Source organism: Gallus gallus, chromosome 4, assembly GCF_016699485.2.
Source record: "Gallus gallus isolate bGalGal1 chromosome 4, bGalGal1.mat.broiler.GRCg7b, whole genome shotgun sequence".
Taxonomy (NCBI): domain Eukaryota; kingdom Metazoa; phylum Chordata; class Aves; order Galliformes; family Phasianidae; genus Gallus; species Gallus gallus.
Genome location: NC_052535.1, coordinates 58884794 through 58910320, shown reverse-complemented (window position 1 = coordinate 58910320; position 25527 = coordinate 58884794). Strand labels below are relative to the sequence as shown.

Genomic DNA, 25527 nt, shown 5'->3' with positions numbered 1-25527 from the left:
GGGCAACATCACAGAATGATGCAACAGGCATCTGATGAGCTTGTGGGTGCTGAAGATGGATAAAAAACTGCATGTGATTGCCCTTGTGTGCCAACAGACGGGTGTCTTGAGTGTTGTACTGCTTTGAGATTTGCTGGAAGTTGTGCCTTGTCCTGAGTGCCCCAGGACGTATCACAGGGAGAGAGGTATCCTACTCAATTTCCAGGTGTGAAGCAGTGTTAGAATTATGGTGTGACCGAGACTAAAAGGTCAGGAGAACAATAATTGTACAAATGCAGGGCTCAAGCAGGAAGTCAGAAGAAATATGTGGCCTTTTTAACTAAGGTCTGCATTTGTTCATCTATCCATCTTTTCTTTTTCTTTCTCTCTTTTTTTTTTTTCTTTTTCTGCTACTTCTCACATTTGAGGCAGCAAAAGTAACAAGCTTCTCTCAGTTTAAAATATACATCCTGCCAATCTATACTAGCTTCCTTTTGGTGCTTCCTTAACACAAGAATGCTTCTAAGACCTAAATCTCAGACTTCACTTCCTGTTAATTTGAGGTGATCTAAGCAGAACTTCCAGGCTAAAATTGCTTTACAAATCTGCAGTGTAAGGTTTGGCTAATGTTATCTTGAACAGATCTACAGCGCTGTGTGAAAGTATGATTCAGGTATTTATACTGATGGATTAATTTTTCACTGTCTTCCACAGTGGAGGAAAAATTCCTTCTTTGTACAGCTCATTCATTTTTACATATCCTACAGTGTCATAACCCTCTCCATTAACACAAAGACTTCTTTTATTTTATATGCCTGTAAAAAGCAGCAGGCTTCTCTCCTAATCAGTGTTGTCTAGGTTCATTGCTGGAGGGCCTAGGTCATTAGTAATAAAGGTCATTACTTGATGTTTCCAGCACACAGAGACTTTCAGATGATCCCTCCATCCTTCTTTTAATCTCACAGTGGTAAGAAACAAGTCTGGTCTCCTGTTATTAAAGTTATTTTAATTCTTAAAGAATAAACTGGTGAATTCCTGAAAACAAAAGCTCTATAATTGTCATCGGATGTGCATAATAGATGTGAATGTGGCAGCACAGGAAACCTGGAAGCAGAGAAATGAGGAAGAGAATTAGGCGTTAGCTATTACATTCACTTTAAGTTCCTCCAAGGGGCTCAATCAAATGCTGAAGGAAAATCCCATGGAGCCCTAAGGCTCCATGTCATGCCTGCCCTCATTACCTTACTTCTTAGCCTCGTCTGATTCCTAGCATCCTAATTGAAAAGACACTTTGTAGTAAGAAGATGTTTGAATCGCTTTGAAAGCCGAGCTCCTATGGTATTTTTCCCACCAATTGTTTCTCTCGGATCTTTGAGCTTATTAAACAAAACGATCTTCTGAGGCTTCATGGAGTGCAGGCATAACTCTGCTGCCGCCAAGTAAGGGCAAAAGTAGCAAATTCTAAACACGGTGTTTTGTTCAGGATTTTAATCAGCTTGGCTTCTGAATGTTAACTCGTGTCTCATGTTTTCCTTCCCCCTCTTGTTTCGCCTTCAATCATCACCTCTGTCTCCACGATTAAACAGATGATGTATATTTAGTGGAGATATTTTTTAATTTTTATACTGAGAATCTATATATTTTTATAGTGAACCTAAATGCTTTATTTGTACAGAGGTGAGAATATTCTCCTGGGATGGAGGTAAGGTATTTTTATAGTTGATCTGGATAAAGTCTCATTCTTGCAATTTTCATTTGATAAGAGCAAGATGGGTAAAGATAGCGCAAATCTAATTCTGCTTCTTTATCCTCACCCCCCGCTGCTTCTGTTTTGCAGTGCTTAGAGAAGCGTGTGGCTGTAGTTCACTGGCAAACTGCAGATTCTCTCCTGAAGTTTGTGTCTTCCAAGACTTTGCAAGGAGTTATTAAAATACTTATGAGGGGTCTTTAGGAGAGGGCGAAATTTAAATGCATGTAACTTGAGGCAAGGGTCAGACTTAAAGGTCAAAGGATGATGAAAAGTAAGCATTAATAGCTCCTGAAGTCTACATGCATTAAATTTTTGGACAAAATTTAAATTTTGTTGGCCACCTGAGTCACTGCTGGATATTTTTCAGCTTTTCAAATTGCTTCCCTTGCTGAGAGGAGTGCATTGAAAGAGGAGTCCTGAATAAGCTGATCCCACCCCTCATACTTCATCTCCTCTTTCCTCCAAGCAGGACCCTGTTCAACAGCCTGTAGCACTTTTTTTCCCATGACACCAGAGCCTATTCTGCAATTCCACAGCTGCCCTTATAGTTTAATTTTTTAAGAAAAATGGTAACTGGGCAAAGGTTATTGGAAAAACAACAAAAGGAATTGTCAAGCAGACACATGAAAGGAAAATAAGTGTTGATTCCAATGACTTCCATGAAAATAAATATTTTGTCAATTTAAAACTACCTGCCTTTCCCACAGCTAGCTTTTAGAGTATTGCTTCATAAATGCAGTTGTGGAACACACAAGCAGTTTCTGACGATCAATGATAAATTATAACCAGTTGCACTTTGAAGAATGCTTTCTTTCTTTATTAAGAATCATAGTGATATTCACAACTGCTCTGTTACTGCTTCGTAGGTTCAGAGACTGACCTTTAACAAGGTTTAGGAGTGATGTTTTCCACAAGTATATTTAGGAAACTTGAGAAAGCTTATAAATGGAAAGCTCTGCAGTGCTGTTGGTATCCTCACTCTGTGGATAGGTCAGTTGTGGCAGGAAGACAATAAATGGCTTCTGGTTTGCAAGACAATTCTATTTGCCAATTTGCAGGTATTTACTCATCTTAGGTTTCAGAATTTCTATTATGCTTTGGCATATCTGTTTTGGAGACAGGCAGAGTTATGTGTGGAAGGAGTCTTGGAGTGCTTTCAGTCCAAAAGAAAGTGTGACTTTATTTTGAAATGGTCCTATACATATCATGTGCAACTGCTGTGCACTGGTGTACAGCAAGAGGAGAAAAGCAAAACAAATTTAAGAGTTCCGAGAGGGATTTTTCTTTTCTTTTTCCCTTTCCCTTTCCCTTTCCCTTTCCATGCCTGAACCTGATAACCTGATATGGGAGATTAGTTACTTTCACTAAGAATTGCAGAGGATATGAATTTTAAATGGTAGATTCCCAAAGACTCTCAAAACAAAGCAAAAAGTCAGTTTTATTTCTCCCAAAACACAGAAGTGTCTGTTCATTGGTTCATTGCAAGGTTACTGTGTTCTGTGGCATGTAATTTCATTGAACAAAATCATGTTGTGTAGAAAAGGCCTCATGGTAATTCATTTTTAAAATATAATAATTTGTAGAATTAGTAGGATTTGAATGATTTCATATTGGCTAATATCGTCACTTCCTTGTCTGTGCAATTAGATTTTATCTTGTTTTCTGAAATCTTTTATTTGTTTTATATACTTGGGTTCATAAATATGTAATAAATTTAAAGTGTAAAATTATGTGGATATTAAAATACATGTTTATCATTTGCATACATTTCACTGCCACCGAGCCAAGGAGGTGAATAAAATACTGAAATTATATTTGATAAACAGGAACCCAGCATTTATTTGTAAAGATACTTATAGTAAAATGATCTCAGTTTTATTTTAAAATTATGAATTAATTTCTTCCAGAAATAAAAGAAAAATAAAAACATTGGTGCGTATTGAACATATAAATATTTTTAATTGTCTGTGGCTTAAGTATTCAGTAGATTAAATTCTAGTAGTAGAAATTCTAGTAGATGAAACTCTGATTATTTTATTCTGTACTTATTTTTTTTGAAATTGCATCGTGCTTACAGAAAGGTTAAAAACAACAGGGAGAATGTATGCAGTACCTGGAAAGCATTTAGGAGAACGCAGGAAGTGTTTGCTGTGGGTGTAAAATTGACTGCTCAGGCAAAGCTTTTAGCAAATGTTAGTGACTGTTAAATCACATAATCATTTACCTCCAGTGGCTTAGGTCAATCTGTATCCTTCCACAGAAAGATAAAAGCCAATTGACGCATGTTAGAGTAGCACTGGTGAGGAAGTGTTTTTGAGAAAACCATTGGTATTTTTTGCATTTTAAATGCATTGGTTGGTGTTATGATACCTCATTACAGCTGGCTGCTGCAGTACAATTCCCATCATTTACTTAGAAACTCATGGGCTTTCTTCTGATATAGGTTCTGATTTTTTGGCTGTAAGGAACGACAAATACAACAAATGTACCCAAATTACACATATATCACGTAACCCAGTGAGTTGAAAATTACTGCTAACTGCTTTGTTTATTTAATAAGGCTGATTGCATTCACTAGAAGTTTTCTGCATTGTAGGAAGAATAGTTTCTTGATCTATAAAGTATTAGAGGATTTTTCTGAATGATAGCTACTTGCTATGTGCCTATCAGATCAGAAAAATATGCTGATGTTTGCTATTATTGACCATTATAAACATAGTCATAGTATTACTGTGCAGCTTAGAAGGCAAGGCATCATGATGCAGACTCTGTAAGATCATATGGGACATCTAATTCCCACTGAACTGAAGAGCAATAAGAAAGAAAAAAAAAAAAAAAAGAAAAGCGGGATTTGTCAGAGTTACTTTTTTGTGAAAACAGTCAGTAGTAACGTGGGATATTGTACTTTGTGATCCTTTGTGATTGACCAGAGCCTTGAAACAGATTTTTGCTAAACTTGAATTTATCCAAATATAGAAACTACTAGTATTGCTACCAGATGCCAAGAAGGGTTAAAATGAGCATCAGGGTTTAGAACTGAAATAACTGTGTAATCCAGCTGGGTTTTTGGGTAGACTTTAGGACCTGGTCTAATGCTCTCAGTTCATACTAGCAGACTTCGATTCAGATCTGTTAGCAGGGAAGCAAGAGATGTAAATTGCCATTCTGGTACCTAAAACAGAATGGTGATTATTATTTTTCTTTTTTCTTTTTTCTTCCCTTTACCTCCTCGACTTAAAGTTTTACCCTTAATTAGGTTATTGATCTTATCATATGACTGTTCTGCCATTAACCTGCACTTGCTCTCTTTGGAGCTGATGAGAGGGGAGGACCTAGAAAGATGAGAAGCAATAAGGATCATGTTAACAAAATCCATCTTCAGAGCTGTTACAGACTTCAATCAGAATGGGAATAAATTGGAGCTCAGGACTCTGGATTGTAAGAAGCTGTAAAAATGTGCTATGTCTTGTTTTCTTTGGGATATACCATTACACTCTTAGTTGCTCTGTTTGAATGTGCAGTTTAGTAAAATCTACTGCTCTGATGGAGGTGGGGATAGCCTATGTAATTCACAAATTCATATTGTGATTGTCCTATTTTGCCTTTATTTCTCCTCAACGATGTGTTGTTTGCCAGGCTTTCAGCAGGTGTGGTGGAAATAATTAATTTCACTTCATCTCTAACACACAGTTGGAGGCTTTTTGATTTTCTTTTTAGTATTTTTCAAGTTGAAATGGAAGAATTTGGAGTCAGGAAATAAAGCAAAGGTGCAGCTTAGATCCTGATTTAGGTGGAAAAAGAGCATCTTAGAATGGTCTGGGTTGGAAGAGACCTTAAAGTCCGTGTGGTTCTGACCCCTCTATCATGGGCAGGGACACCTCCCACTAGACCAGGTGTCCGAAGCCCCATCCAGCCTGGTCCTGAACACCTCCAGGGACAGAGCATCCACAGCTTCTCTGGGCAGCCTATTTCACTATCTCACCACCATTGAAGTCAAGAATATCTTCCTAGTGTTTAATGCAAATCTACCTTATTTTAGTTTAAAGCCCCTTGTCCTATCACTACATGCCCTTCTAAAAAGTCTCTCTCCATCTTTATTTAGGTCCCTTTAAATATTGAAAAGCTGCAATAAGGGCTCCCCAGAGCCACCTCTTCTCTAGGATAAATAGCACCACATGCAGTTATTACTGATTTTAATACACATATAATATAATTGCAAGTTGCATCATCTGAATATGTAGACACCTACGATAGCTTGCAGAATAAATAATCTATTTAAATAACTTGATAATTTATTAATGCTTTCAAACTGAGGTTGTTATGATTAAAGCCAGCATTGAACTGGGAAAACTCTGAACGTATGAAAACAAAACACACTTATCCTAAGCCCTAGGTTACGAAAACTTCAGTTCCTTAAACAGGGACTCTTTCTGTTTTCTTATGAAACAAAAGGTAGATTGAAGATTAAAAACAGAAAGGGAGTGAAAAAAAAAGGACAAAAAAAAAAGCCTTTTTTTTTTTTTTAAAGAAAAAAGGCTAAGTATTTTGTCACCTTAAGTCTTTTTGAATCTGTTAAATTTAAGGTGTAGAGAGGAACAAGATTGTTGTGGTGCCACTGGGGACATCCCATGAGCCCAAGCATTGCTCACAAGAGGTGGCTGCTGATCAGGGCTTGGTGGGTCAGTTTTAAACATGAGTACTTACAAGGATATCTGAGCCAGTGGATCAGACTGTCACTGTTTGATCTACTGCTATTGTCCACTTCAGAATTCTCCTAAATAATTGTATATAGATTTAAGTGAAAAACACCTTGGTTAAAAAGCAGGAACTTAACTTTGATAAGTTATCTTCCATTTGTGTTTTGAAAATATTTCACTTAAACAGCATAGCATTTTCTAATTCATTGCAACTATTTTTCAGTATATGAAATAATGCTGAACTTACTGCCCACACTAGCAGTGTTATAATAATAGAATCATAGAATTTTTACACATCTTACACATTTTTACTACTTCTTACAATCCAGTGTTCTAGCAGCTTTCTTCTTTGAACCAGGGCTATTATCAAGTTAGGACTGAAAATAACAGAAATAGTCTGAACTTAACTACAGTTTTAGGATCTTAGTTCTCCAGTAAAATGTCAAATTTTTCCCACATGCTCCCTCCTAGGTTAAAATAAATAAATTGCTGGCAGAAGGTGGAAAACAACTCTACTCTAGATATGTTATTTGGAAAATAGAAGCATGTTCTTGAAAATTCAACAAGTAGCAAGCACAAGTAGGTTTTGTAGATGTGTTACATTGCCATTTCCCCCCCCCTTCATACAGGTTTTAGAACTACGTTGCTGATAGGTTTGTGATTGCTGTTGCTCACTATCTCAGTAGCAACTAACCCAATATTTGTATTCTAATCAGATGAAATACAAGGTTTATTTTGGTCCACTTATTAAATCCAAGTTATTCAGCCTGATCTCTTAAAGATTTCCTTTCAGCACATCTATTTAAAAGGGCAATAGTATAGGATTTAACAACAGAATTTTCCTAAAATGTTTTAGAGCAGATGGAGAAAATCAAGTCACAGTCATCAGGTCCAAGAATTTATTTTATATCAATGAGAAATACAACTTCGAATTTCTGGAGAAATCATAAATGACATTGCATGTATCCAAACAGGAATGTGAATCTAATACCAGCATTCAGCCTGGATTTCAGTAGAACACCAATGTTCCTGCTTACATAGGAATTAACTGGAAGTTTTCCCATAACTGGGTTGGATATTTCTTTCATATCTAAATTCTGCAATTTTTTTTTTTTTCCTGGAGGATCTAATAGTTGTTTTGCTACATTTATAGCCCACCATTTCTTTAGGTTGCTACTTTTCTACCTTTAGCAGTGCCAGTAACGATAGCGGAGTCTTTAACTGGAGTAGACTTGAGTACAAATCATATCAGTTGGCATTTATTTAGATAAGCATTCAGGAATTTCTGAAGTGTGACTTTGGTAAAATTTTTGTTAAATTATTAGAGTGACATAAAGTAGAAAGGCAGGCATGAGCCATACTGTGTATTCCTTGATTTTTGCGGAGAGAAAAGGCTATGGAAAGGAGTAGTTTTTTAGGTTATTCAGTCAACCAGTTTCAACCATTTCAGAAGGATTTTGAATAACAACCTGCACCTTGGAAATTATTATTGTTCTAACATTGGTTACTTCTGAAATGAATGCTATCATGCTTCTGCTACTTTTTTTTATTTCAGGTCACCACTACTTGAGAATATAATATGGGAGATTTTTCTGCTTCAAGAGTGCATTTTTCTGCATACGATTTTTCTGCACATGGCTACACCACTTATTTCATACTGTAAGTTTCTGTGTATCTGTGTGCTGTGCAAAACCACTTTCCCCATAAAAATTACATATTTGACACTCTGTGTTTATGCCATAAACAAAGCCTGGTACAGGAAACAGTATTTGTCTAGATTGCTAGACACTGTTCTTGTACAGTTTAAGCGACAGTATTTCTGAATATTCTGTAACAAAGTTTCTTTCTGGTTTGGAGGATATGGAAAGAGAGGACAGAGGAGCAGTAAGTGATTCTAGGATGTTGAGACTGACCAGTATAGTTTTCTTGAATGTGTCCAGCTTGGCTTTGGCTACCTACAGAAGTGTATGATACCACTTAGGGTAAGCACGTTGGCCCTGCTAAAATAGTGTATTGGTATGAGGACTGTGGGTGCCATGATAGACAGAGATGGAAATGGTAGGAGGATGATTGAAAACAACAGAGGAACAAGAAAGAAATTAAAATCAGATAATAATAAAAATATCAAGCAGTCGATGAGAAGTGTTAATTGGAGTATCTACTGATTCTACCTAATGTCTAGGAGGGGTTTTCTGCGTAAAATGTGTAGCAAAACCTTGGTGCGCAGCAAATGCAATAAAGGGCGATATAAAGCAGATATATAGAGCTCCATTCCTAAAAATTATAGTGACTTACATTAGTCAAATACCTAGATGAATATGGAAGGAATAGAGATGATATGGCAATCTGAAGGCAAAAAGTAAATTTCAAAGTCAGAGTGAAGTGTGCTTTATGTTAAATGCCTATAAAAGGTATGAAATTCAGTATAGTTGGCAGCTGAGTTATGTAATAGAGTAGGGAGTAGTGAGATATCATATATTTCAGAGTCATAAATATGTCTGAGACATGCTTAAAGTACCTTTTATAACATTTGTCTGCATTTCTTTTCCTGACAAAACATTTTTCCATTTGAAGAGGGGGAAATGTTCATGAAAAAGTTTAATTTCCCTCTAGAATAGAACTTTACAAGTACACAAAACCTCTGTTTCTTGTGGTTGTTTCTCTTTTTCTCTCTCATTTGAATATCAAACTGATAAGGAATAACCCCCCCAAAAAAAGTGGTGATGTTCTTGGAGGAAGTGGAGAAATAAGGAACAATTATATAATTAACAATATAGGCAGTAACATAAAGGAATATCTGAAGTCAGGAAGATCAAGTTGTGTGTCCATATATGTATAAATATGTTTGCATATGTGGTAATAAATGTACTATAAAAAGATTTTAGTTGTGAAGCAGCAGGCTGTGCTTCTGGATTCAGTTGCATTTTCTAACTGTTAAAGGAATCATAACTTGTTTATCCTGTGGCAACACACAGGAGCGCGAGTCCTGCAACACAGTCAGACCATGCTAGATGAAATTAGGTAGAAAATTAAAAGATGATTCAAGCCCTTTTCTAGAACAGTTTTTTGTTTATTTAGTTATTTATAGGCACTGCTGATTTTACATGAGTCAGAAATATGGCTTGTTAGGCTCTGGTATCAGTTCGCCAGAAATATAGTCACGTGGGCAGATTGCTGCATCCCTGTAGTCTTTGACTTAGTTGGACTGAACCGTGCACAGGTGTAAAGAATTGCAGGTCTTGCTTTGGCAGTTAGAACTAAAGGACCTGGTTTCATTTATACTGAGATTACCAGTGATCTGCTTATGTATGAGTATATAAAGGTTCTTAGAGCTTTAGAAGAGAAGAATTGTTTTGTAGGACAGTTAAACTGAAGACTATCTCACAGGAGATTAGCACTCTGTATTTAGATTAAGGTACAAATCTATTTTTAAACTTTCTGAGCTGTGAGGCCGCAACAAAAAGCTGAAATACTGAATACATGGAGGTGCTGTAATGTGAAGAGAGGGTGAAGTGAGCGCATTGTCTTTAAAGAGTAAATGTATGCTCTAATTTTTCAGTTCCCTCAGTGCTCTGCTTTCATTCAGCACCACAAAGTGTTTCTCCCAATGCAAACACTGGTTCTAGAGCAGTGTAAAAAAGCAAGATCTTTAGTAAACAGCATCACTAACTCCCTAAATGAGAAAATAAAAAGATGCAGTGGCAGGAATCACTGAAGAAGTAATAGGATTGTAAGCTATGGCAGTGCTGGCTGACCTTAGAACTGCTTAGAGAGATTGGTAAAAATGGAATAAAAAGATGTGATAGGGGATTAGGTATTTATAAACAATAACAGCTTTTCCAAAATGAGAATTCAGCACAAAGACAGCCTCTGTTTCTAGATAAATAAATGGGAGATGAAGGTTAGCAGCAGCCTAGATGCAGACAAATAGCTGATGTAGGTGGTATCCCCATGGATACAGTCAGCAGTGCAGCACAACCTGCAGGAATAAAGCAGGACAGAACAAGCTTCTTCATGTGGCTTATCCACACAGAAGCACATGGCAGCTCAGTAGGAAAGAGCAGTGGTTATTGCCACAACTATGCTTGTACCCAGCCTGCTGCCCTTACTTGCATTTTCTACCATAATGCTGACAAAGCTTTCATTTGTCTTTCAGGTTAATATTTTTACTAATAGTGGTGACTAATTGTAGTCATCTCTGAAGGTGTATTTTCCATTCTCTGGCTGGGCTTTTTAGGGTGCCTGTAACACTGAGGCATCATCTCTTCCCGTCTGAAAGCTGGCTTGAAGGAGGCCCTTGTCCAGAAGCCCTGTTTGACCTGAGTGAGATCAGCTTACAAAACTGTCTGCACATCACCTGTGGGGGCACTTTTCTGTACCCGTAGTTCATAGCAGACCTATCAGCCCCAATTCAGCATCTTTTCCTCTCATGTTAGGAGGTCTCCAGTCCTCTCCCCCTTTATTTATTGAAAGGCTAAAGAAAGACCCTCACTGTTCAGCAATAAAGCATGTTAGACACTTCTTATTTCTTTTTGCAGCAGTTCAAGGTCTCGGGTTTGCAAAAACAGGTTCAGTATAAACATAGATGGAAGGTGAGGAGAAAGCATCACTTAAAAGAGGCTGTGAGTTTTTTTCATGTTTGTCACTAAATGTAACAAACTTCATGTAATTTATTAGCTTTCCTTCTCACTTCTTTTCTTCTCCTTCTGAGGAAAAACCTGTGATCTGATCATTTTTAGAAGCTAGTGTAAGGAATGCTAAGAATTCCCATTAGCTGCTTTCTCACAGCCAGGAAGTCATGTATGTCAGGTGAAAATCTGAAACAAAGAGTAAGGGTTATTTCATTTTCTTAAGTTTAAAAAAATATTTTTCCATTGGTAGATGACACATTCCAGATGAAATAAATGAGTTACCCCTGGTAGTCTTGCAGTTCATCAGGCTTGTTCCCTTTCAACTATGCTACAACACAATAGAGATACAGGACAAAGTTTCCATAGGTTATGCATTTTTCTCTGACTTCACAAAAAAAAAAAAAAAAAAGCAAAGTTCATGGAAGTAATGAAAGTACATGGAAATAACTGTTAAGTTCAGAGAAAGCTGATCTTGCTATTTTACTGCACCTAACTGGTTTGAACGTTGGAAGGAAAACAGTCAAACAAATCAGATTTTCTGTCAGCAGCACGTTGCTTTTGTCAACTGTGATACCCAGGTGCAGGTTCCTATTTCCAAACTCCTGGCCATTTGAGGCTGAGTTACCAAAGAGGTGAGAAATACAGTCTGCAGGCATTGGAGTGACAGCTGCAATGCTCCCCAAACTATCCTGCTAGCCAACACACGGAACTGCCCAGACGCTTCTGTGAAATGAAATCTTTTCCAGCTATTTCCTTAAACAGTTGGATTGAAGTACGTAAACTGGTAGTTAGAAGAAATGAAACATAAATGGAATGCTATTGAAATCAAGAGGAAGGTGATGTTCCTCCAGATAAGCCCTAGTTACACAAAAGCTTAGATTATCCATACTTTATTTTCTCAGGAACAGAGCAGTAGGAATGTCTATACTGGAAAGAATGGTAATGAAATGGGAAAAAACACACAGAGAGGCTTCATTTTTAACTGCATTTCATTCCTCTAGTTATTTTATTTATCTAATTATTTTATAATTCAAGAGATATGTCTCGCAAATGAGAATCCTGAAAGAAGGAGCTCATGTCTTTTCACACGTGTTGACTCTCAAATTTTCTTTCTTTAAGAAAAGAAGATTTGTTAAAAAACAAACAACATACAAATTGAATTGCCATTACCAATTAAGTTTCTCATCATTGACATCATTAACTTCATGTTTTGGTAGGTGATGCTCCTGATGGAGGAAGATGGAGATGGCACTGGATTCTGTGACAGAAGGAAAGAATGCAGGAAATAACTCCCCAGTTCACTTGATTTTTTACCTGATGATTTACAAGGTATGTAAATGAGGAGACAGCCACAGAAGGTACCTTTAATGGCATCTTAATGCATCATGGAATTTACGACAGGGCATGAATAGCTTGTGCACTCAACTGTTGGAAGCAGATGCTGCCATAATTCTACTTAATACTCAGTAGCAAAGTAAAGCATATTGTTTTTTGTAGAAATGTTTATGAAACATTAATAAGAATAACATGCACCATTCAATGCTGGCCATATAATGTGAAACCTTTTTATAAATATTGATGAGGGTAACATTTGGGTTCACTGTATAAATTGATTTCAAGTAGCACTTCTGAGATTCTCTGTCATTTCTTCCCATCTTAGTCATACTGGGATCCTTAAAAGAGGTAGAATAGAGAGGAGTCAGAATCATACATATCTAACATAAGAGAAGCTTTCAGACAGAGAGATTTAAAGTTGCTTTGGTAATAGCAGAGGATGTTTTGCAATTTGAAACCAGGACTTTTCACCTATTTTTTACTACTGACTTTAGAGGAATTACTGAACTTCATTATATCTAATGCCTCGCATCTATCTATCTAATATACGTGTATAAATTCTAGATTTCTTTGTGTTGATCTGTGGTTTCCGTTAAATAAACTTTGGAAAATTTGCTGTTTCCTATGGGTAACTGAACTGTCCAAATTAGTTTTTCACTATTAGAGAGTATGAGATTTTCAAATGTTGTATATTTGCAAAAGAAGCTTTTGTCACTTTCTCTGTATAAATTTGGTTTACTGATTGTGCAGGGATTATATAGTCTGTCTTTCTCTTTTAAGTAGTTTGAATCAGCCTTTGAACCCACACATCTCTGAAATTTTTAGCAATGGTACTTGGCTGACAATAAAATATTTTGCTACCTTGTTATGGTTGAAATGGGAGATTCAAGCTGTGAAAACCTTCCCTCTCCCCCCCTCTCCCTCCCCCCCTTCTCTCTCTCTTTTAAAATCTGTCTTAATGGCTAAATATCCTTCACTGTTTAGGGTCTTATTATGAGATATCCTGAAATAATCAGAAAAATGAGAGTTTTGATAGGATTGGAGGCATTTTTACTTTTCATATACATAATTAACTCTTGGAAAAACTATGCACTAAATCTTCCTGAAGAAGACTGCAAACAATTCAGTAAAGTTGGATGTAGATAAGGTGATTTTTATTATATTGATGAGCTTCAAATCAACCATGATAAAATATCTGTGAGGTTTGAATGAGCACCTTAATACAAAGCCTTTAGAAGACATCTCTGAGGTGGAAAGACAAAATGTCTAGTGGAGCTTCTTGGACAATGACCTGCCAGGTTCTGTTCTAAAAATTGCAAATTGTGATGATTTGAACTGTTTGAAAAATGGCCTTCTATCTCCTTGGAAAACTCTGAATTTCTGGCAAAAAAAAAAACAAACTCTATTTTTTTTTCTATAAATTTTTAATATCTGTATCTGAGATTGCTGTAATGGTATCTCAGAGAAGTCTTACACTAGTGGCTCATACGTCCACCTATTCTGTTAATGCATTCCCAGCCAATTTATATGTTCCAGAAGATATCACTGTCTTACTTAAGCATCTAGCACCCATTGAAGAATGAAGATATGGAAGTAATTTATTTCTAACTGCAGTGAAATGCTCCAGTGATGTATCTGGATCAAAATAGTTATTTCCCAGGTATAGTTTTGATGAAAAACTTGTAAACGAGTCACAAATTTAATTGAACTGACGGTTTACTGTGAAACGGTTTATTCTGTGAAAAAGCACTGCATGCCATTGGCACTCACAACATTGCTGCTAAGCTGTTAGTTGGAGTGGGGGGGAGGCTCAGGTAGCATTTCTTGTGTGGTAAATGAGAATTTTGTGTGAAAAGTTGACCCAGGAAGGAAATGCAGCCCAGGTTGTCTTCTTCTCAAGGTGGAGCTGGAGCTACTAATATGCAGGGTATTTTCTTGTCTGCTTAATTCAGTGGAAAGGCTTGCTATTATCTGTCACAACTCTTGCACTATAGAAACAGTGTTTCTGAAAGAGAATGAAATACATGTAGGAAGGAAATTTTAAATAAAAAACAGTCATGATTTGTACACTTGGATTATGTGTTTAAGCACTAGTTTCTTCACTGTTTTCTAGGATTCAGTAGTAAATAAGTTGATTGCTACTGGGAGTGTTGAAATGCTCACACTACAATATTTTTTCCTGTTAGTTGCAAAAAAAAAAAAAAAAAAGCAAGCATATAACATAAGTTATAATTTAGTTCTGGCAGAAGATTTGAGAAGTAAGCAAAGTGACCTAATGTATTTTCTATGTTTGATTAGTAAAGAGCTTATTCTCTGATGTCGTGAAGCTTGGCTCCGATATGAGGCAGTTTTGAATCATTTGTTTTCTTTGACTAAATCTGGCAATTCTTTTTCTTCTTTTTCTTCTTCTTTTTTTCCTTTTTTTTCCCCCCTCTTTTTCTGCTAGTAGGGACAGAGGAAGAGGGGCAAGACAATGTGTTTAGTTAGTGTATTGTAACTGTAATAATGTGAGAGCTCGATTAAATTTAATTAAACAGGTTTAATGACCAAAATGTTAATGCCTTTCCAGTTTATTATTAAGTTCAAGCCTTAATGTGATTATTTTTACTAATTAATTCAGGGCTGCTATGAGCCTTTAGTCTGCAAATTATCTTGATTGCAGAAACCCCCCTTAAAATGAAGAATACTTATCAACATCTGTGGACCTTCTACCGAGTTTCATTAATGTAATCAGGTTTTTAGTCATCTCCACAAAAAGAGTTTGAACGATCCAGTGAGGAGAAGAGCATTATATAAGTTCTGTCTGGACAGCATGCTCTTTGTGGTGTGTGTGTGTGTAATAAGAGAAATTCAATTACTTGGCAATGTAGTGAGTTTAACATTTGGCAGAATCTAAAACAAAGAAGCTCAAAATTATAAGGAAAATAATAAGGCCCAAAGCAAATTCACTCTCAAATAATTATTGTTCTCATGAACTCTTACTGAATTCTGCAAATTGTATTAACATGCTGACATGGTAAGGCAGGATATACCTACTAAGAAAATCAATGCATTCTTGCTTCTAGGTAGCCTATCATAATCTATGTTATTTTTTTATTAAATTCTTAAAGAAAGAAGAAAAAATGAAAGTAAAAGAAAAAAATACATAGTATATAATGATTATTATATATGTAAAAGATTCATAAATAATTATTTAAAGATTTTCAGACTCTCTCTGCAACACAGCGGGTCCCTTGTTTCTATTTTACTTGCCTGGTTAAAGTAAAGGGTGGGATGAATTTCTTGTTTCCAGAGGCATTTGGAAAACGGGGCTCCACATTTGCAGAGAGTCCCAAGAGGCTGAAGCAATGAATGCGATAAGTTTTTAGGGTGCTCTATCACACTCTTCACAGCATCTTCATATGGACTATCCAAAGACTAGTGAAGGAGAGTAACACTGATCCAGGAAGCTCTGGGCTGGGAAAAGTACCACAACATTTGCATTCCTAGAGGACAGACCATCCTTCAGGTACGAACACAGGCAAAATGCAGCAGGGTTGGAAACTACCACACTTGGATGTCTCTGAGTTGGTTTTGATACTTGTCCCTCATCTTCTGTGCAGTTCTGTCTCATGAATGCTGATAAAGTGAATCTCATATGTCTGACAGTGTTATTGATGTTCTAGCACTGCATTATTATTATTTTTTCTATTACATCTGTTAAACTTATTTGTTATTGATGCTAATTATAGAGGTGGGTAGCAACTATTTCAAACATTCTCTATTCACTGTGTATGTGCTTTGTATGCACTGGCTTGTTTGAAAGCTCATAATTAAAATCATCTAGAGTGGAGTTAAACATTATTTTTAAATGTTTATATTAGTTTATACTGCACTAGTGTCTGATGCTATCAAAAGCTTTCACAGAAAGAAACGTAATAGTTAGTAATGGCTATTATCCCAGTCTGATTTTCAGATAAGCATTTAAGTGTTTGGAAGATTATCTAACATTAGACTAGATTTAGAGAACCTTTACTTGATCACCAAATATGCTTTTCAAATAGTTTTTGAAACCAGAAAATACATCTTTTATCGTTGCCAAGGCATTCCTTACCACCCCCGATCATTTGGAGTCTTAGATGGACCACAGGTTGCCTCTTGCCCTCCATGCAGAATTGAGTAGAACATTCTAATGTATGAGATATACAAAATTGGGTTAGAAATCTTCCTAGAACAGGCTGGGAGCTTTTTATACATCTGAAGCTTTTCTGATTTTGATCAGATAAAGAAAGCCAGTAAGGCATCACCCCTGAGGTAAAATAATACAGCTTTGACTTTCAAAGCTATGCTTAAAACTGTAGCATTTAGAGTTAGAAAATTCTAGTATCACAGCATTTCTGTAGCCCTAACTCAAACTAGAAGTCTGGGCACTTGCTTATAGACATACACTGACATACCTGAGGCAGGGAAATAGCTCAACCCATCTTAAACTTGCAGAAAGAAAATTATTATTGTATTATGTATTTCTTGCTTTGCACAAGATTTCAAACAGTTATCAAATTTGACTTTTTAACATTCCTTAATATTGCTATGTCAGATTTGTTTTTCTTGAGAGACTTACACTACCGTAAATATCCTAGCAAAAATGATTTGGTGTACTCAAGTTCCTGTTGATTTCCTCACTCTTCGGTGCTTTCTGTAAGTGATGGACAAAATGAATGAGACGGTTACATCTATTAATTTCTTTCTAAATTCGCTAAAGATTTATGCATACTCTGAATACAATTTGGCAACGTTTTTTTCAAGTTTCAGTTATCTATGATAATATTCAAGTAATATATACATTGTACTGTGAAGTTAGATAACACTTTGAGAAAGAAAGAATTTTAAAAAGGTACTTTTTTCTCTCAAATTTTTATTTGCAGCAGTGAAAAGAGTGCCAACATACTGGCACTCTTTCTTTCAGCTATTCCAAGTCAGATCCAAATGCCTAGGATAGTGAGTGAATCCAAGCTCCTCCAAGGGCTATGAATTTTAGTGCAAATGTGAATTATATAAATGGAGTTAGCTCCAAGGGAGCTGTAAAAATCTCTCTTATGAGACAAAGCAAGTGTTTGGTCTGTCTTTGACTATAACTTCAAAATCAGGCTACAACCTACTGGGTTCAGTCGAATAGAGATCTTACATCTGGAAATGCAAGAGCACATTCTCAGCTTGAGGCAAGAGGTTTTAGCTGTTCATTTCCCATTAGGAGGAAATGCATAGCTAAACCAAAAGCACCTTCAGTTTGAATATAATTCTGAAAACCATCTTAGAATATTGAAGACATCTCAAATATTTCTGTGCCTTTCTCTGATCAGATGACATTTCCTTTTGTAAGATGATACATGGAAGTGGGAAGTTGGCTGTGCCTTTTGTAAAGAAACAGATAGATTACTAACGTTCAGGTTTCAACTCTCTTTTGATAAATGCTCAGAATACTAAAATGTCTTTGGCAGATAAAATTAAGAGTCAATACTTGAAATTTTAAACCAAGAGGGACCTATGAGATCATCTGGCTTGATTATCTATGTCACAATCTAGAAAAACTCATGCAATAGCATGAACTTTTCTGATAGTTTTTCAATAAAGATTGAAAATGATCTTACAGACAAGACAGATTTGACCACATTTAGTGAAATACATATGCTTCATGCTGAAGTTCATAGAAATTTAAACCAAAAAAGGACCCCCTAGGATGTGTCTGTTGATTTGAGCTATTTCAGATAGCCAGTTAGGTATTTCTTTTAAGCCACCATAACTGCCTCTAAGATACATTGGGGTGTTTTTGTTGTTATTTTTGCTAAAGATTGTCTTTCAGCAAGTTATCAGATTCTTATCTGAATTTGTAATTTTAAAAACAATTCCTCTGGAAATTTGTTTCAGTGGTTGACCTATTCTTATTAACAGCCAGTGGCTTTTAATTGCAGTAATTTCCAGAAAGGTATTGAGATGGGTTAGGAATGACAATAACATAAGCTGTTGGTTTGAAGAGGCTCCCTAGTGTTCAAGGTAATTCAAGGTTTATTAGGCCAAAGAAGAACAAAGTCCACAACCTACTGAAGAAATCTGTAGCCACTGAGATTTGGAGTGAAAGGGCTTTTATTCCCATCTTGGAGTCTCCAGATCAATATAGGTTTAATTCAGGCTATACAGTCCTACACAGCCTTGCTCTCACTTTCTTAACATTTGATTTTATTTGCATATATATGACATGTATTTAATAAAGAGTTGATCAGTTTCAGGAATAAGAGTGAGTGCATCATATCTAGCCCTCTGGGAAATGTGCTTTGGACAGGCAACAATTTCTCTGGCAAATGGAGAGTTTTAATGTCAAAAATGAAGGTGTCCAGGGATTGTACAGGCTTAGATGATCACTGACAGGGGAATCTGAGAAGACAGATTGGAATTAGGGCAACACAGTGCAAATGCAGTTGAATTTAGGCAACTTTCTCCTTAACATAGCTGTAGGCTCTTTGAAGATCAAGTTATGTAACTATGTGTGGGGAATTTAAGTGCAAAATTCTTGTGATTCTTAGTAATAGGAAAGAGGAGCAAATAAGGCATGTTTTTTAGAGCATGCCTATGAGAGCTAAGAAGCTCTGAAAGAACTCTGACCCCTCAGTGTTTCAATTTTAATGCAGCAAGGACTTAATTCAAACATATGCCTATCAATGGGGAGATTCTCATTGACTTAAATGGACTTTTAATGAGACTTCCAGATGCCTGGGGAAAAAAAAAATGCTTTAATTTGGTAAAGAAAATTCAGCATCAAGGACTCACTTAACCAGAGGAGTTTTATCTTCACTCAGACTCATTACATTGTTCTGTCATTAATAATCACAGTGCAATGTAATTGAATTTGTAATGGCATTACATGGACCTGTGTGTATTCCATAGTGCGAGTGCAAGGCTTGTTCTTTTGGCTTGATTTGTCTCCCATCTTAAGACAAAGTGAGCAGTTTTATTGTGCTATTTGTCAAAGGGTGATGAATGGTTACTACTTAGTAGGTGGATTGTGTGATATTGAAAATGAATGTGGGGAGGAGCAAGTGCACATCTTGAATTACCTGTTCTATTACATAAATTACAGGTGGTAGGTGGCAAGTGTCCTACAAAATGGATGGGTTAGCTAAAATTATGCCAGTGCTTCTTTGTAATGTATACCGAGATGAATCATGCATAAAACTGGAAGTTGTACATTTTCAGTTGTGCTTATGATACTTGTTTTCCCTTAAATTAAGTATGTATATTTAATAGAAAACATCTGAGTGTAAAGAATTATCTCCTACCTTCAGCTTGGTGGAGAGGAGCATGGAATACAGTGCTTGATTTTTATTCTTGTTAGTCAACTGCAAATTTTGACTCCCCATTGTATAAGCAATCCAAATCAATTTTGTAATAACCACACTTTAAAGATTCAAACAACATTCTAAACCTATGTATTAAGTACCTATATATATATACGTGTGTGCTTTTATTATTAGTTGGTGATCTTCTAAAATATTCTGAAGAAGCTCTGAAAATGTTTCATAAGATTTTATGTAGGTTGAAAAATAGTCTTTTTAAGAGCCATTTACTTTCTCTCTTTTACTACTGTTTCTTCTATGACTACTAAAATTTTATTTTCATTTATTTACTTGAAATTTGACTTACTGTGATGTGCATCTCAATATTCTCTAGGCCTCACAAGGTTTTGACAGCCCGGAGGTCTTATCTCAGCTTGTTTCTGTTGAGCAATTGTAATACGAGCTACTTGGTCTTAAAGAGTAGATAGCAGTAGATAGTTGACACCTCAGTTAAAGAAATAACTGAAATTCTGGGAAATTAGAGAACTGTATTTTCTACAAGACAAGCTATGTTAGTATATCCTTAAGTGAAACTGGAAGCTTACCCTATCTACTTGGATTTATAAACCTCTTGAGTTCTATAATTTGTATTTATATTTTTCCAGACCAGTAATTAAATTTCTGAGGATTTATGTATAAAGCTAATAAAATGATCATACAGATCATATCTAAAGGCCTTTCAAGGTATCCACTATTATGGTGAATAAGCTTGTGCCACAATAAATGAGCACTGATGATAAACTGTGGCTATCCAACAGCGTTGAAGAGCAGACTGAATTTATGTCAGAGGCAATCCTGTGGAAGCATCGGCACCTGCGCATGAAATATCCTTCCTTTAAACTGTGCAGAATATAACTCAAATCATTGTCATTGCCATGAAGCATGCAGTGCCGTTCATATGCAGTTGTAAACCTGTGCAGTTCTGCTGTTGTTTTACTGGTGTAAATTGAATTAACTTCAGCATATAACACATAAACATTCTCTTGATTTACAATGAATGAAGTATATAATGGAGGAAAATGATATTTCCAATAGATAAATTCAGTAAGCAAGCGTAACAGGCAAAGTAATTCAGATACTCCAGTGCTGATTAATCCACAGATGCAGGACAATGAGCATTACAGTTTGCTGATCGTTCCTGGCCTCTTTTAGGTAGTCAAGTGGTCAATAGACAGAGTTGTCTAATTTGGATTCTGTACAAAGTATCAGAAACAACACCAAATGATTTGTTCTCTTGGAGCAGAGAACACTGGATGGAAATGCTGTTTTTTTTCTCATTTTCTTGTTTTCTATCTTGTTGCCATGTGTCTCGCTGTAAATGAAAAAGTATTGCTGGAAATATTTGGAAAATTCTTTCATCAGTTTACTACAAAAGTAAAATTGCACACCAGGAAAAAAATGAACCACGTTATGTTCAGGCCCCTTCCCCAAGACCCCCCATGAAATTATTTTCATCTGGGGAATGTCTGTAAGGAATCTTAGTTCTATTTCAGAGTAGAATTTAATCATTTTGACTGAAAATAAAAATAAATAATAGTAAATATGAAGTAGTAGGATGTGTCATGAGTTTCATTTCAAGCAATTATGACCTGGCCCGCAGAGTAACATTATTTTGTACTTACGTCTTGGGTTCTCAGTCAGGGAAACGTACAGAGTGAAAATGGTTTCTATAGGTCTCAGTGCTGAAACAGGAGGGGGCTGTCAGAATTATGCCTTGAGAATGATGGAAGCTGACTCAGTTCAATTGACTTTTCTAATAGAAAAATCTAACTGAGGTAGAAAAGCAAGCATCTAGCTGGGAGCTGAAATGGTATTTGGGGAGAGGAGAGCTCGAAACAGTAAGCATTCTGCTTGTACATCATACCACAGTTCTTGATCACTGGGTGACTTACTGCCTTTTGGCAGTCTGCTGTGAGTGATTCCTACAGTCCCAATGACATAACTCTGTCATAGATGATCTTTGGTCTGTTAGTGAGTTCTGTTTTGTGATAAAAGTGACTAATGAAAAGACTGAAGAAAAAAAGGAGCTTTTGTGGTCAGCTGAGATACTCTTCTACGTAAATGAGCTCTTACTAAAAGGAATGGTGGAATTAATCTAAAATATTGTTGTTTGATTTATATATAGAAATCTTGATAGAGGTTTATATTCTTACTTGAAAATATACAGCATATCAGCATCTGTTGTAGATAATGAATAAATAATATTCAGGAATTCTTCCCCCAGAAGTATGTTCTTATTACAGAACTTGGTGTGAAGATATTAGCAAGTAGCATGCTAACGTTTGCTTAAAAAAATTGTGCTAACTTGGTGTAGTGGAAATGGGAGGTCACAGCCTGAACCAGTGATTGAGCACCTGGTGGGGAGGCAGGGCCAACCCAGAGGAGCTCAGGTGCATACAATGCACCTGAATGACCAGAAGGGGTGGAGCCAGGATTCACCTCTTCCTAGACTTTACTGAAGGATTGGCAGTGCAGGGAACGGTATCTTGCTGGAGATCCCTGCCTACCTGAGGCATTGCAAATGTAAACAGTTTTTCTTCCATTGTTTCTGTGGCTGCTGCATTTGGGCTTGTCCTCATTTGTAATAGCCTGAGCTTGTGCGACTCCGCTATTATTACTATAGCTTCCATCACATTATAGCATTACAGCATTGCAGTTGGGTTCAGATTTTTTTTTTTTTAAATGGGCCCTGAGAATAAAGGAGGAAAGAAACTGTTGATCTGTGGATAGTGAGTAGTGTTGGCATATTGTGGGGGTGATAATATTCTTTGTAGTCAGTACTTACCTTCAGTTTTCTCAATAAGCACTGATACATACATATTAGCAGGTATATCCTGCTTAGGCTTGCAGCTGTTTTAAAAGGATTCTCTTTTTCAATAATCTTCTGCCAGCTGGGATGGAATTTGATTCTTCTATTATATCTGGAGAAGTTGCTTTCTGCTTATTTTTTTAGGAACTCTGTTGTGGTGCTTGTGAGTTTATGTAGATATATCAAGAGTTGCTTTTTCATGTGAGTGTGGACAAAAGAAGCCTCACGTACTTTGATGCTGCTTCCAATTTATATCATAATAGGCATCAGTATCTTGAACAGAGATTCCTATCTTTGTTCTCCTTACAGAAATATTCCCTGTTTGTGTCACCTCTACGATGAGGGTGCTAAAAGCACTTGGGGAGCTTGAGCAGAGTTGTAACTGTTTTGAAGTGCAACTTCTTCATTGAGTTGACTTCCCAAGCAACTGTAAAAGATGTGACAGCATAGCCTGAGGAAGTGATAGTATTTGTGGCAGAATATTTCTGCTCCTATTAGTAGAGAAAGAAAATACAGTTTTTCTTTGCTCTTACAGATATTTTCTTTTTTTCTCCCCCCCCCCCCCCCCCCCCCCCCCCCTTTTTTTTTTCAATTTGTTTGATGATTCAGTTTACCTATAACAGGCTTATACTAAGGGAAAAACCGCTTTAACAACTTCCAAAGGGCAGAAACAGTTTCCTGGTGCCAAAGCACAGCCTGCATTGATCTCTCACACCTTGCTTTCTAGGTAATGCTCAAACCCGGGGGGGGGAGGGGGTGGACCTGCTTTCCCCTGCAGCCAGTACCCCTCCAGCAGTGATGGGGGATTCTGCAGATAGAATGTCTTAGATGTCCTTTGATGGTGGCAGTCACAGCACTTGTACTGTGGCTCTGTGAAGGAAAGGTAAGAGTTGGACCTCCACCACCAACCTAATGAACTGCAGAGAACATAAGTTGACCTTCTCTGGAGGGAAAGAAGTCAGTAGCATAAAAATAAATAAATTAAGAAAGAAAAAAAGCGACATATTTCAGCCATGTTGGAGGTGTTATTTGACTGTATTACAAAAAAAAAAAAAAAAAAAAAGCCTTGAACAAAGGTCAGGTTTGAGTACTAAAGCATCTGAAAAGAGCAGAACAATTTGAGATGCTTAGAAACAATGAAGAGGGGAAAAAAGGCAGGTCCAGCCGTTGCAGGTTGTTGTTGTATTATTAATGCACAGGCTCTATATTGTCCTCTCCTGAGCATTATGTGCCAAATTGAAAAAGTTATGTAAGAATAGCCTGCTGCTGGGCAGCACTGCAGTTTGTTGGATGATTCACTTTAGCTATAACAGGCTTATACTAAAGGGAAAAGAGGGAGAGATTTGCATGGTATGTATGGTAGCCTGTTCAGAGTTTTATCTAAGGACGACAAGTCTAATTTTGTATTTATTTTGTCTCAGATGGCAATGAGATCAAGATTTTGATGACAAACTTCCAGTTTTAGTTCTCTGCTCAAAAGCAGATGATTTTTCTTTCCCCAGTTTTTCTAGATTTTGCAAAAGAACTTAAAGTTCTGCTAGAAAAACTGTAAGGGTATCCACCCTTAGAATTAGCTAACGCTTTCTATAGAGCTGCAGCAAATGCACTATGTGTGGTTGTGTGCTTTATTTCAGAAGCTCCTCATTCACTTTGAAGGAATAAAAAATAAGAAATCAAAACTTTCAGGAAAAGAAATGCAGTATTTTTGCTGATTCACAACACACAGGGTGACAGGAAGTGCCAAGGGATCTGTGCAGAAGCCAGTAAAGAAGCCACTGCCAAGTGATGTTGGCTCATCTCTGTTCAGAGCACAGGTGCCTCTGGAAAGATGCACAGTGTCCTTCATTCAACCCCCACATTGATAACAGAGAAATCTGCCTGTTTTCCCTTTCACTGTAAAATTCTACTTGCAGTGAAGAAATCTTAAAAATAAATAAATAAAAAAGTTTTAAGAATTTAATTAACAAAGAAAAAGCAAAGCTGAATGGAACACCATTTCTTTTCTTAAGCTCTTTGGTTTATTTCGAGCTTTTTAAAAAACTTCCTTTCAGGATGAGTTCTCACAATGCTATCTTCCTGTTGGTAGGAGGACGGAATCTATCTTTTCAATAGGACAATCTGTCCTTACTGAGAAGGAAGATTAAAAGCAGAATTGTATATGAGTGAAGAGGAAAAAAATTAAGATGATAAAATAACAGGTTTTCCTATTTTCTCTCTCCCCCCCCCGAAACTGTTTACTTCAGCTTTAAAGTGTGCAACATTTTGACAACCAGGAACTAATTTGCAATTTTTCCCATTAATTCTAGTTTCAAATGACTTCTTCCTGACCTACCCCTTTCAATAAAATTAAAAATCCTAAGATGACAAATTTTACTGTGTACAGCCACTGAGGTCCTCTCAAATTTTATGAAACTGGGACAAAATGACAAAAAATGGAATAAAATAAAAATGTCACTATATAGCAGGATGCTCCATTTCAGGGACTTCAAGTAAGGTTTTGTTGGTTTCTGCCCCAAGATCTGACCTCCTAGTTGATGTGATGGGTTTGCTGCAGTCACAACCTGTAAATGCTAAAGATTTTTCAAATATTTTTTTTTCATTAGGGATAAGTAGAAACAGAAGGGAAAAATTAGACTGTAGCATAAATAATCCTTTATTTTCTTTAGATAGAACTTGAATTTATGGGTATGTAGGCAAAAAAAAAAAAAAAAGAAAAAAAGTCTGACTTGGATTACACTGTTTTTCTTCTCAAAGAAAATATTAAGTAGAAAGTCCAGCGTTGTTCTTCCTAGCCAACAGATAGTATTATATAAATTTATTAATGCATTTTTTCTTCAGTATGTTCTATTGGTTAAATATTCTTCTACTACTAATATTGGTTCTTTTTTCTTTTGCTTTATTTCTTATGAAAGTAAACATAAGTCTTTTTTAATGATTATTTTCTTAAAAGAAAACAATA

The 25527-nt window shown here is 36.4% G+C and overlaps 1 long non-coding RNA gene across 2 annotated transcripts in view; it reads left to right on the top strand.

Moving 5' to 3' along the window:
- LOC107053277 overlaps positions 1 to 25527 on the top strand; it is a 147143-nt gene that overhangs the window by 66347 nt on the left and 55269 nt on the right. The window contains exons 3-4 of one of the 2 annotated variants that reach the window (XR_001466385.3): positions 7982 to 8085; positions 12275 to 12386. This is a non-coding gene — a long non-coding RNA (uncharacterized LOC107053277). Of the gene's footprint in view, positions 1 to 7981; positions 8086 to 12274; positions 14583 to 25527 lie in introns of those variants that run through there. The other variant, XR_006939217.1, reaches the window with a different exon arrangement.